The sequence below is a fragment of the Pleurodeles waltl genome, chromosome 5, assembly GCF_031143425.1.
Source record: "Pleurodeles waltl isolate 20211129_DDA chromosome 5, aPleWal1.hap1.20221129, whole genome shotgun sequence".
Classification (NCBI taxonomy): domain Eukaryota; kingdom Metazoa; phylum Chordata; class Amphibia; order Caudata; family Salamandridae; genus Pleurodeles; species Pleurodeles waltl.
Window position 1 is genome coordinate 1,322,842,970 of NC_090444.1, and position 12,163 is coordinate 1,322,855,132.

The window sequence follows — 12,163 nt, forward strand, 5'->3', positions numbered from 1 at the left end:
CGGGGAGGTGGTGTTAAAAAACGATGACACTCAAAGATGTATTTTGAAAAAAAAGAAGAAAATATGTTTGCGGACAGCCCGCCTCAGACCACACTTCCCACCCCTTGAACTCTAATGTTCTTTTTCACCCACCCGCTGGAAAGATTGGAGGATTTGCCCTCTTTATACCTCCAGGGAACAAAAAGCCTACTGGATGCCAAGGATGTTGCAAAACAAGCATTAGCAAAACCAATAGGTCTCACTTATGTGAAATATATTGGCTTAGAAGGAGTGGAGTGGCAGTGCATGGCACTGTGTGGAGTGGAGAGGAGTCAAATTGTGTTAAGTGGAGTTATGTTCTGTTACATGAAGTAGAGTGCCACTTAATGAAGTGGAGTGCCTTTGCGTGGGGTGGAGTGTCATTTTGTGACATGGAGTGTAGTGTGTTGGTATTTAGTAGACTGGCATGGTCTGAAGTGACATTGTGCAACATGGAATGGAGTGGCATTAAGTGGTGTGGAGTTGCATTTAGAGGAGTGGAGTACAGTGACATTGTGTAGAGCAGGGGTCTTTAAACTGGGGGGGGTGCGGGTGGGTTCCTCTGGGGCCTCAAATGATCCCAGGGAGGTGGGGGCGCCAGGCTGTGGCCAAGAGAAGCATTATGCGGATAACAGAATAGTATGGTTGACATCATGTATTTGACTGCCTTTTTTGAAACAGTATCAGATGTTATCTGCAATGTTTAAAAAAAAGTCTAGACCTATTTAAACATTGCCAATTCAATAAAATAATTGTGAAAAATTCAGAGGGGGGGTGATCATTTTTTTTCACAGAGGGAGGGAGGAGCTGGCTTTAAAAAGTTTAAAGACCACTGGTGTAGGGTGTAGTAGCTTTGTGCTGGTGAAGTGGAGTTGGTATTGTGTGGTGTGTTATGGAGAGGAGTGGAATTGTGTGACATGGGGTGGTATTGTGTGGCTTGGAGTGAAGTGGCATAGAGTGGAGACATTATGTGGTGTGAGGTGTGGAGTAGTGTGGCATTGAGTATAGTGGAGTGGCATTGTGTGGCTTGGAATTCATTTAGTGGAGTGTAGACATAATGGAACATTCAGATATACATAAAGATGTAGTGAGAAAATTTGAATAATGTACTTATCAGGAATAGCAATATTCTGGCCATAGAGGTACAGTGGAGACATTATGTGGTGTGAGGAGTAGTGTGGCATTGAGTATAGTGGAGTGGCATTGTGTGGCTTGGAATTCATTTAGTGGAGTGTAGACATAATGGAACATTCAGATATACATAAAGATGTAGTGAGAAAATTTGAATAATGTACTTACCAGGAATAGCAATATTCTGGCCATAGAGGTAGAGGAATACACCATGTAAGAAAGAGGACTACATGTTGGAATTTGAATAGGACACTACCACATCAATGCACTAGCAGCAGGAGAATAATAGGTTACACGCAGGGAGTCGTGCAAATCAGCATTTTCCTTTCAGTACTGCAAATCTCGTCTAACTATAACGTTCCTATAACCGTCAGTTTTTTTTAAAGAGAATTATAATTATATTAATAATAATAGAGATATATAATTATATATATAATTATTATATATCATATGTTATAATAATTCAAACAAACGCGAATCTTGATGGACAAATGAGGTTTGAATGACAGCTTAATGGAATATTTCCATGTGTAATTTTACAGTATACAAATATATTTAAAGATATTGCTTGAAACAGTATTGCTGTGCCTTTCCACGCATTGCATAACATCGCGTTCGGAGAGGCATAGACAGACGCACAGGCGCAAACAACTTACGGGGAGCAGCAGTATTTTTGAACTTCCCTCTGAAATTGAGAGGTACGCTCCTCCCCACCTTCTCGTCACTTCCCGAACTTTAAACTACAGCGCACGCGCATTGGAAGGTTGCGTCAGTTGCGGGAGAGCGGTACGGAACGGGCTCGAGGCCGCCATTTAAATTTGTGAGAGCTACTCACATCGTTGGAGGGACATAATGGTGACAGTGTTATTATCATCGCACACAATGAAAGGAAGTCGGAGCTACGGAGGTGGGTGTACCGGTGTGGTCCCCTTCCCTCCGAGGCCCCGCCATTTCTTCTTCTCACGACTTGATTCGTTGCTAGGGCCCCGCTTCGCTGGGAATGACTTTATCCGATGCCAGGGCGCCCGCTTCGCTGGGATTGTGTGTGCCGGCCTCTCTGCTTCACTGCGTGAGTCTGGTCAGAGAAATAGTTATGTATTGTCCGGGCCGTGCCGGCGGCGTGGCTTGAGCTGCATGGGTGCTATACATAGAGGATCTTTTTCGAAGAAAGTCCGATAGTGCCATGTAATGGGGGCGGAGGATGTTTGGGGTAGGGAGCTCTGCTTTTTTCTCAATTGCGGGGGAGAGCGCGGCATGGAAGGCTTTCGGGTAGGTATCGGCTTTGCACCCTATATGAGTGCGGGACTGTCTTAGTCAGTTTCACTATTCGCCCCCATGAGAGGGACCGCATGGCTTTTGTTGCAATGCTTGTCCTCTAGGGTCCAAAACCGACCTGTTTTGTCGACAGCACCGCTACTTAAGATAGGTGAATTATAGCTTCTTTTGTTGCCCTCCTCCCCCCTTTACTAACTTACCAAACACATTGTTAAACTGCCTCGTGTTGGCAGTGAATTGTGAAAAGCGAGACGAAGACCAAAAAAAAAGCCGTTGATTTACGACAAGAGGGCACTAGCATTCAGTTTATGTGCCCCTGGTCTGAAGCTTCTTCTCTGGTCTGTTTTCCTTATTTACTGTTAGGGTGTTTAGAATGTTTAAGGTGATATTGAAAACATCCACTGACCTTTGGAGGGTAACCAAAGGGTTTCACTGCGCGTGTCTTCTCGAAATAAACATCGACCCCGTGTCACCTCTTCCTGTATTTGATTTTCATTTATTTCATCCTCTTAGCTGCAAGGCAGCGTTCATGGTCCAAAATGCGATTTGTTGCACCTCGTCTTAGAGATTTGTGAGCCAACACACTTAACAGGGCGAGCCAAGTGTCTGACTTCTCTTAAGAGCCGAGCTCGACGGGTGTTTTCTGAGTAAATCATAGGGCAAACCACATACAATTTAGAATTCCCAAAGTTTTTTTTTTAATTTAACAAGTTGAATACATTACATCAATGCACTGCGGCGTACACGTCACTTGGAGAAATACACCCCCCTCCTTTTTTATTTTATAAATCTCACGTTAGCACGTGTCAGTCCTGTTTGTGAGAGATTTTTTTTTTTATAGACCCAGCAACATTATAGTCTTCAAAATCCAACACGACAGGTTTTTATGCATCTGACATTCTACACGCACTTATTTGAAGGTGCTTTTATATGCAATCGCGAAGAAAAAACAGGATTGGTAAAATAAAATATTTGCCTAAAACAACACAATTTAGTTAAGTTCCTATTAGGTGAGATTTTTTTTTCTCCATTTTGTACAAATCAGTTGCCAAGTGGGTATTTGTGTCTCCCTTTTGCCTTAGATGTGTATGCTTTGTTTTTACGCATGAAAGTAGAGCCAGGGTGGCTGGAAGAAGCCACATGAAAGCTCAGTACGTTATGGCTTGAGGTTCCAGCGTGACCTCGAGCTGAGTCGGATCCAGGCTTCAGGCTGGAGCTCTCAGCGGCTCGCTCGCCTCTGCTTTGTGTGAACTAGACCTTAACAGCACGATTTATATTTCTGACCTGGTAAATGTTCTCCACAACTAAAACTGCTTTGCTAATTGTCGATTATCTACAGACCGGCCCATGAGAGAGTCGGGTTCTTAAATGATGCAGTTAGTCCACCGTAAAGCCCTTCTATTCGGTGCCATTTGAAAGAGCCACAATAGTAGCTAATCGTAAATGTTGATGTATTGTTCTGCTAAATTGATCTCCAAATTAGATAAATATGCTCTCAAAACTGAAACCTGCTATGTTCTATGAGAACTAACCCTGTTCTGTTAAGTACTTTTCGTTTTTGATTTCTGAGCAATTAAAGGTACGGAAGTGGTGAGAAAGTAAAGACTGGGTGATTGATGTGCTCGTTCACACTGAAACTGCTAGAACAGCTCATCGTGCCCGGAAAATCTTAGATGACTTGTTAGCTTCATGTCCATGGCTGGGCACTATTGGGTATTGTAGCTGTTTCCAGTTCCGACCTGCTTGTATTTTTTTTAATGACTAACTTTCTAAGACGCCCTTTTCTGTATTGAATGTTGCCGTTTATTACATTTCGACAGTAATCTGGCAACGTGGCTTCAGAAGATGTCAATGGGAATGGCACCGAAGATGCCTTGAATTCTATGAGTAACCATTCAGAACGTTTCCAGACATTGTTCGATGCGGGTTTTCACAGAAAGTAGCTGAACAGCTATATGGAATTTACAGTACAGGTGAGACCATTGAACTTAAACCCTCTTGCCTTAAAACACAACGTTCTCTGATTTGCCTTAGCAGTGTGTGACTTATAAGAACTTGAGACTGTATACTGTGGTGTCGTTGTGCAACCTCACCGTGTGATAAAGTCGCAAATCCGTCTTGCGTCCAGTCAGGCTTGTTTACAAAACCTTCGGTCCACCTTGGGTAACTGTCTTCAAGCAGTCATGCTTTGTCAAAGGAATAAGTGTCAAGTATTTAGAAGTACCACACATGGACACAGCCTAGTTCGCACCCCAACGGGGTGCGCAGTTTTTTGTTGGTTCACAGTTGGGAATGGGATCCAGTTGGGGAGGGTGGGAGGGTAATTACTAGTTCGTGCACCGTGGATCTGCGCATAACACAGGACACATGGTTGGGGGCGGGAAACAGGGTCGACGAGGTGAAGGGGAGGGAGGAAACTGCTCGGATCCTACTAGGGAGCAGAATGTTAGTTGCATCACTACAAAATAAACATGGCCCAACATACAGCCTATAACGCACGCAAATATGACATGGTCACCTGGAATGTCAGGGGCCTCGGGAATCATAGCAAAAGGACCAGGGTGCACGCAAGACTCAAACGCCAGGGCATACACATTGCAATCCTACAAGAAACCCACCTGTGGGATCCAGACCTACAAGAACTGCGGAACAAATGGGGAGGACAGATTGTAGGTACATCTTATTCAACCTTCGCGAGGGGGGTCCTCATATGGATAGCAGGGAGTGTCCCATTTCTTCAAACATCACACAGGATAGATCAGGGGGTAGGTACGTAATAGTGGAGGGTAAATTAGACGGCAAACAACTATCACTTATAGGAATATACGCCCCTAACACTGCGCTACCTGAGTTCCTGAACACGCTTACCCCAGCATTATTGGCGAACCCGCAACATCCGCAATATGGGGGGGAGACTTTAACAATATGCCGGACCCGACATTGGATAGGTCTAGCCCCCCCACACACCTAGTGGCTAATAGACACCCCAGGCACCCACTGGCAACATGGGCCAACAACATGGGCCTCTGATTTGTGGCGTATGAAGCATCCACACCACAGAGAATATTCATTTTATTCTATACCACACAAGGTGCACACCAGGATAGATCTACTATGGGGCACCCAGGACATTTGCACAGTAACTAACGGGATTGAATACTTAGCTAAAACACTATCAGACCACTCGCCACTCAAAATAACTCTAGACTGGGGCAGGAGGCGTCAAGTGATCCCAACCTGGAGACTACAAGTGGAAGCACTGCAGGACCCTGCATTCACAGACGCCCTGAAAACAGCGCTCAAACAGTACTGAGAATTGAACGCTGACACCACAAACTTAAGAGCAACGGAGTGGGACGCACACAAAATAGTGACTCGTGGGCATTGTATTTCCACTACATGGGGGGTAAGACGCAAGCTCCATGCAGAAGTTAGCAAGCTGGAGAAGAAATTAAGAGCACTAGAAAATGCAGTGGCCCGCAGCGAAACACCATACACGTCATTAAAAGATGCACGCGCAGAATACGCAGCCGCCGACGCCACATTACGCCTTCATGACTACAAATATAACTTGACCAGATTACAAGCGGAAGGCGACAGATCGGGCAGGCTGCTCGCATGGCTCCTGCGGGAGGAACGGCAATGCCCTCCAATTGGGGCAATAGGGTTAGGTGCAGGCGCACTAGCAACCACACAGGAAGAAATAAATGATGCGTTCAGGGAATACTACACACAATTATACACTTCACGCACATCATGCACCCCCCAACAACTCGAGTCTTTTTTGGCGGACTCCTCCCTGCCCCAACTCACACACGCTGACAAGGAGTCACTAGAGGCCCCTATTACACTAGGCGAACTTAACAAGGCTCTAGAACAACTACCTAGAAACAAAGCTCCAGGGACAGATGGCCTGCCATCAGAATATTACTCTACCTTTGCGTCACACCTTACTGCACGTCTCCTAAAAGTTATTGAAGAAGCGGAGGTTAACGGAATTCTCCCCCCCCCACAATGAGAGAGGCAATGATAGTGGTCCTCCCGAAACGGGGACGAGACCACACCGACGTTGGGTCCTACAGACCTCTGTCCCTGCTAAATCTAGATTGCAAACTACTTGGCAAAATACTAGCCAACAGGCTAGCTCCACACATGCACACTTTGATACACGAAGACCAAAATGGATTCATTCCAAAACGCAACACCTTCCTCAACATTCGCAGGTTACTGAGCGTAATGGGCGACACCCCCCGAGTGCATTTGAGGAAGCAGTGATTTCGCTAGACATCGAAAAAGCATTTGACACACTGGAATGGGACTTCCTGTTTACCACCATGCAGCGAATGGGCATAGGCCCAAAATTTATAAGATGGGTACGCATTCTGTACACGAACCCACAGGCCAGGGTGAAGACAGGGGGTGTCATATCAGAGAGCTTCCAGATTAGCAGGGGAACAAGGCAGGGGTGCCCCCTATCCCCCTCGGCGATGGAACCACTGGCCGGCCGAGTCCGAGCAAAAACGGAAGACTGGGGGGTGGTAAGGAACGGCACCTCCCACGTCATATCATTGTACGCAGACGATGCCTTGATATATATACGCAGCGCAGAGGAGGTGCTCCCACCAGTGATGTCATTGCTGTGCGAGTTTGGAGAGATCTCGGGATTGATCGTGAATTGGGGGAAATCCTGCATATTCCCGTTTGTCGGCTGGTCCCCAGCGTGACGTGAGAATACCCCATCAGGCCAATTAAAATGGTGCTTTGACACATTTAAATATTTAGGGGTCAACGTCTACCACAGTGCGGTAGACCTCAGGGATGGCAACCTGGGGAGAGCGGTGACATCTATGAAGAGCTCATTGTGTTTCTGGAATAAACTACCGCTTTCACCACTGGGAAAGGTAGCCATAGCCAACATGCTAGTACTGCCCAGGCTGCTGTATTACTTCGCTGCCCTGCCGATCACAATCCCTAAAAGCTTTTTCAACAGTTTAAATTCTGCACTGGTGCAGCTTGTGTGGGGTGATGGTAGAAGGCGGGTCGCACTCAACACACTACACCACCCGGTGGCGGCGGGTGGGCTGGGAGCCCCTAACTTTGAGCTCTATTCTGCAGCAGCACAGCTGCAGTGGATATTAAATTGGATCCATAATCCTGGTGCAGCGGAGGCCACCTGGCTGACAACCCGACTCCGGGGAGTCCCTCTGCTTGAGTGGCTCATGAACAGGCAAACCAAAACCACATGCGTAAATCCACTGATGACAGCAGCTCATGCATACTGGAAGAAGTACATTAAAAAAGAAGCCTAAAAACTTCCCTACTCACCTCTCCTACCACTAGAACGAATCCCCGGATGGGTGACAACTGGATCTCACTCGTCCGTAACCTGGATAGATGCGGGCATAAGCACGGTGGGAGAATGCTTCGAGGAAGGAAAACTAATGTCCTTCGAAGCCATACAGGCCCTCACAGAGATCAGCTCGGGGCAATTTCTGACATACCACGCTATATGCCATGCCATTATAAGCACATGGGAGTCTGGGAACGCTGAGCCAATCATCTCGGCTAACCTGCACCATATGCTGAGCTACGACGCTCGTGAAAAAGTAGTATCAAACACGTATAAACTTCTGAATAAGCCCCCGGAGGCTAGCCTGCAAAAAGCTCGGGAGAGGTGGAATGCCGCACTGCCTGCCCCGATTTCAGAGACAGAATGGCCGAAAGCCCTGAGTCACACACGCGAGGTCTCAAGGAACCCCAGATTCCGATACACACAGTTTAATTACTTACATCAGACATATTTAGCGCCAGCCAGGATAAAACGCATGTTCCCTGGATCGGACCCAACTTGCCCCAGATGCAAAACCCCAGCAGCACAGTTTTATCATATGGTCTGGGAGTGCCCGCGGGTGCAGGGGGAGTGGGCCGTGCTGACCACTGTACTGTCGGAAATGACTGGCCTGGGCCTAGACGCGAATCCCAAATCCTGTCTCCTTGGCCTTAGGGCAAGAACCAAAAGAAGCAAACACATGCATAGATTCGTAGACCTGGCTTATGCAATGTACAAAAGACTAATAGCCATGAACTGGAAGGCCCCCGACCATGGTGCCTGGCTCACTCTCACGCTTCGCTTGGCACGAGCTGAATATCAAGTACTAACGAAACTGGCGCGGGGTGGACTGCGACACTCGGGCTGTGAAACCTGGGGTACACTGGTCTCCAAATTAGAAGCAAAGAACGACGAAAAACCCCCTTGAACCGCAGATAGCCGCGACTATACAGTTAATCATGGGCTTCGCCCTGGCTGTAAAGCGGCAGTAAATCAGGAGAAGCGCACACGCCTACCTCACCACACCTCGGCACTGATATCAATACACCACACCCTTAAGCGCATACAAGACAAATAGCACGCACAGACCATCATGCCCAATTAGGGGATACAGGCTCTACAGAAGCCAAGCCACCCCCCCCCCTTCCATAGGGGGTGCCCTCATCTAGAACCCTAACCGGTAATTAAAACCTCACACGAAAGAAAGCTTTAAATGCGCGTGCCGGCATTGCCTGAAAGTCTAGACATAAATGCGCGGATCTAGCGGTGCACGGAAGTTATTAGTTGTTTGTTAAGTTTAATAACAAGCGCCCAGCAAATTACTGTAACTGACAATATCCTTGTATTGCTGTTAACTGAGCGCATTGAAATGTATGTCACAATTGAAAAATCAATAAAAATATGTTTTTAAAAAAAAATAAAAAAAAGTATTTAGAAGTACCAAAACTGTCAAAGAAACACAACACAAAAGAAATCTGACACCAATGTTTAAAAATACATCTTGTTTTTATGAATTTTTAAACACCAAAATGCACAAAATCCACGGGAGGGTTCCGGGGATGTAAATTACTAAGCAGACAATAAATCACTGCTTTTCATTCAAATCGCATGCAGGCTTTGGCAACAACTGATATTAGTGGTTACTTTGAAAACGTTTGTAAAGTTGTAAACTGCAACTCCAGCCTGCTTTGTGCCACTAACTGGCAGGGAGCGAGTCAGAGGCCAGTACGGCTTGTGTAGGAACGTACCCTTTTTTTAGCCTGGTTACCCCCCACTTTTTGCCTGTCTGTGTTTTGACTGTGTTCACTGGGATCCTGCTAACCAGGACCCCAATGACTGTGCTCTCTCTCTCAATTTAGTTGTTCCTGACTTAGTGCACCCCACAGTTTGCATACTGGTGCCCCCATGTAAGTCCCTAGTATATGGTACCCAGGGCATTGGGGCACCAAGGGTTTGCCCATAGGCTGCAGCATGTATTATGCCACCCATGGGAGCCCATGCCGTTGCAGCCTGCGTGGAAAGGTGCATGCACCCTTTCACTACAGGTCACCGCACCAAGTCACTGTGTGGCACACCATATGGCAGGCCCTCCGAGCCCAGAGGGCAGGGTGCAATTACCTGTGTGGGGGCACCCCTGCATGAGCAGAGGTGCCCCTACGAGCTCCAGCTCAATTTTCCTGGACTTTGTAAGTGCGGGGAAGCCATTTTAGCTGTGCACAGGCCACTACCTCTATCCAGCTACATAATGGTAACTCCGAACCTGGGCATGTTTGTTATCAAACATGTCGGAATCATACCCCAATACTGTTGCCAGTATTGGTTGTATGATTCTATTCACTCTGGGGGACCCCCAGTTTTGCTTCTACTAGTTTGCAGGGTTTTCTCGGGCAGCCCGAGCTGCCGCCATCCTACAAACAGGTTGCTGTCCTTCTGCTGCTTGACTGGCTCAAGCTCAGGAAGGCTGAACAAAGGTTTTTTTGGGGGGAGTGGGAGGCAACACCCTTTCTCTTTAGGAAATATGTATTACTTGGCTTGGGAGGGGTAGCCTCCCCAAGCCACTGGTATACTTTGAAGGGCACATTTGGTGCCCTCCTTGCATAAACTGGTTTGCCCCAGTACAGGGACCCCTGTTCCCTGCTCTGGCACGAAACTGAACCATGGAAAAGGGGAGTAACTTGCTGGACCCAGGAGAGCTGTTGGGACTGCAGTTTAGTTGCCCAAGTTAGGAGTTGCCACCAGTTAAATGGACCAGCTGGTTTTGCAGTAACTGGAGACAAGTTTCAACTGGACTCCAAGGGACATCGACCCCTGTAGCCAAAGTTGCCCCATTGTAATTGTGGACCGAGGAGAAGCCCCATGAAGACCCCGATCACTGGATCTGCATCTTGCGTACTGTGCAACAGTACAACTTCATCAGTCAATGGCAGTACACCCACAGAACCTGGGTGATTGTTTGACTGAGCGTTAAGTGCCCAAGCAAGCTGTAGGAAGCTGGCCTGGTGTGTGGTGAGCACCTATGGTGTTATAACCTGATTCCAGGTGTTCCTTAATAGTGAGGTGTAGTCTGTGTCTAGGAAGCCAGGCTCTCTAGAGGTAGTTGTGGATGAGCAGCCAAGACTTATATAGGAGACATGCAAAGCTTATGCAATACCACTGTAGTCACACAGCACTTACACACATGAAAGAACCACACAGTATTACAAAAACCTGCAAAGGAAGGGGACCAAGTCCAGTTCGAGTTGGACTGTCCGGTGGTGGCAGGAGCCACTACCCACCCGTCTGTTGATGCAGGTCCAGGTCGACGGAGAGCGAAGACAGTCAGCAGTGCAGCGCCGGAGCAGCTGAAGAGTTCCTGAAGTGATGCAGTTGACGTCCCATGCCGGAAGGATTCAGTCAGTCAGTGGTGTGGAAAAACCACCAACAAGCCTTGGCAAAGGCAAATCTTGTGAAAGAAGAAACGTGGAGCTGCTGAGGACCAACAAGGTCCGGGAGGACTCAACCTACGGAGGCTATTCCCGGGTGATCCTCTGCAGTGAGGAGAGTCACAGGAAGAGGAGGCAGCCCCCACAGACGGTAAGTATAGGAGTCGTGGTGAGGCCCACGCAGAGGGCTTTGATTCGCAGGGAACAGTGCTGGGCGCTGGGGCTACATCAAGCCTGAAGATCCCTTGGATGAGATGTCAACAAGCCTTGGTAGCTGCAAGAGACACAGTGCACGGGGGTACTGTCCTGTGTGGGAAGGCAAAGGCTTACCTCCACCAGAATTGGACAGCTGGCAGAGAGGACCACCACCCGCGATGCAGGATTGGGGATCCACACAGCTGGTCGTCGCTTGTTGCAGGGACCTGCGGATGCAGGGTAGTGACTCCTTCATTCCAAGGGAGATTCCTTCTTGCTTCTCGTGCAGACTGAAGACTTGTCGTCCTCAGAGGATGTACAGCTGGGGAAATGTTGCAGTTGCTGGAAGGAGCCGTGGAAACAATGTTGCAGGCAGAGTCATCGCTGTGGATGCAGATTGTCGATTCCTGGAGGGTCCAGTTGCAGTTCCATTAGCCAGAAGATGAAGTAAACGATGCAGAGGAGGCCTGCTGGAATCTTGCATGCCGAATCAGAGGACCTGTAGGAAGTTGGCTCTGTATGTGCTATTTCAAAGTAAGGAATAGCATGCACAGAGTCCAAGGGTTCCCCTTAGAGGTAAGATAGTGGCAAAAAGAGATAATACTAATGCTCTATTTTGTGGTAGTGTGGTCGAGCAGTAGGCTTATCCAAGGAGTAGTGTTAAGCATTTGTTGTACATACACATAGACAATAAATGAGGTACACACACTCAGAGACAAATCCAGCCAATAGGTTTTTATATAGAAAAATATCTTTTCTTAGTTTATTTTAAGAACCACAGGTTCAAATTCTA

At 47.4% G+C, this 12,163-nt stretch overlaps 1 long non-coding RNA gene across 1 annotated transcript in view; it reads left to right on the forward strand.

The window, feature by feature from the left end:
* Positions 1 to 1,885: 1,885 nt before the first annotated feature.
* The window catches only part of LOC138296449 (uncharacterized), an 83,514-nt gene continuing 73,236 nt past the window's right edge, over positions 1,886 to 12,163 (forward strand). Inside the window, exons 1-2 of the long non-coding RNA XR_011203831.1 lie at positions 1,886 to 2,056; positions 4,245 to 4,397. This is a non-coding gene — a long non-coding RNA (uncharacterized lncRNA). The remainder of the gene's footprint in view (positions 2,057 to 4,244; positions 4,398 to 12,163) is intronic.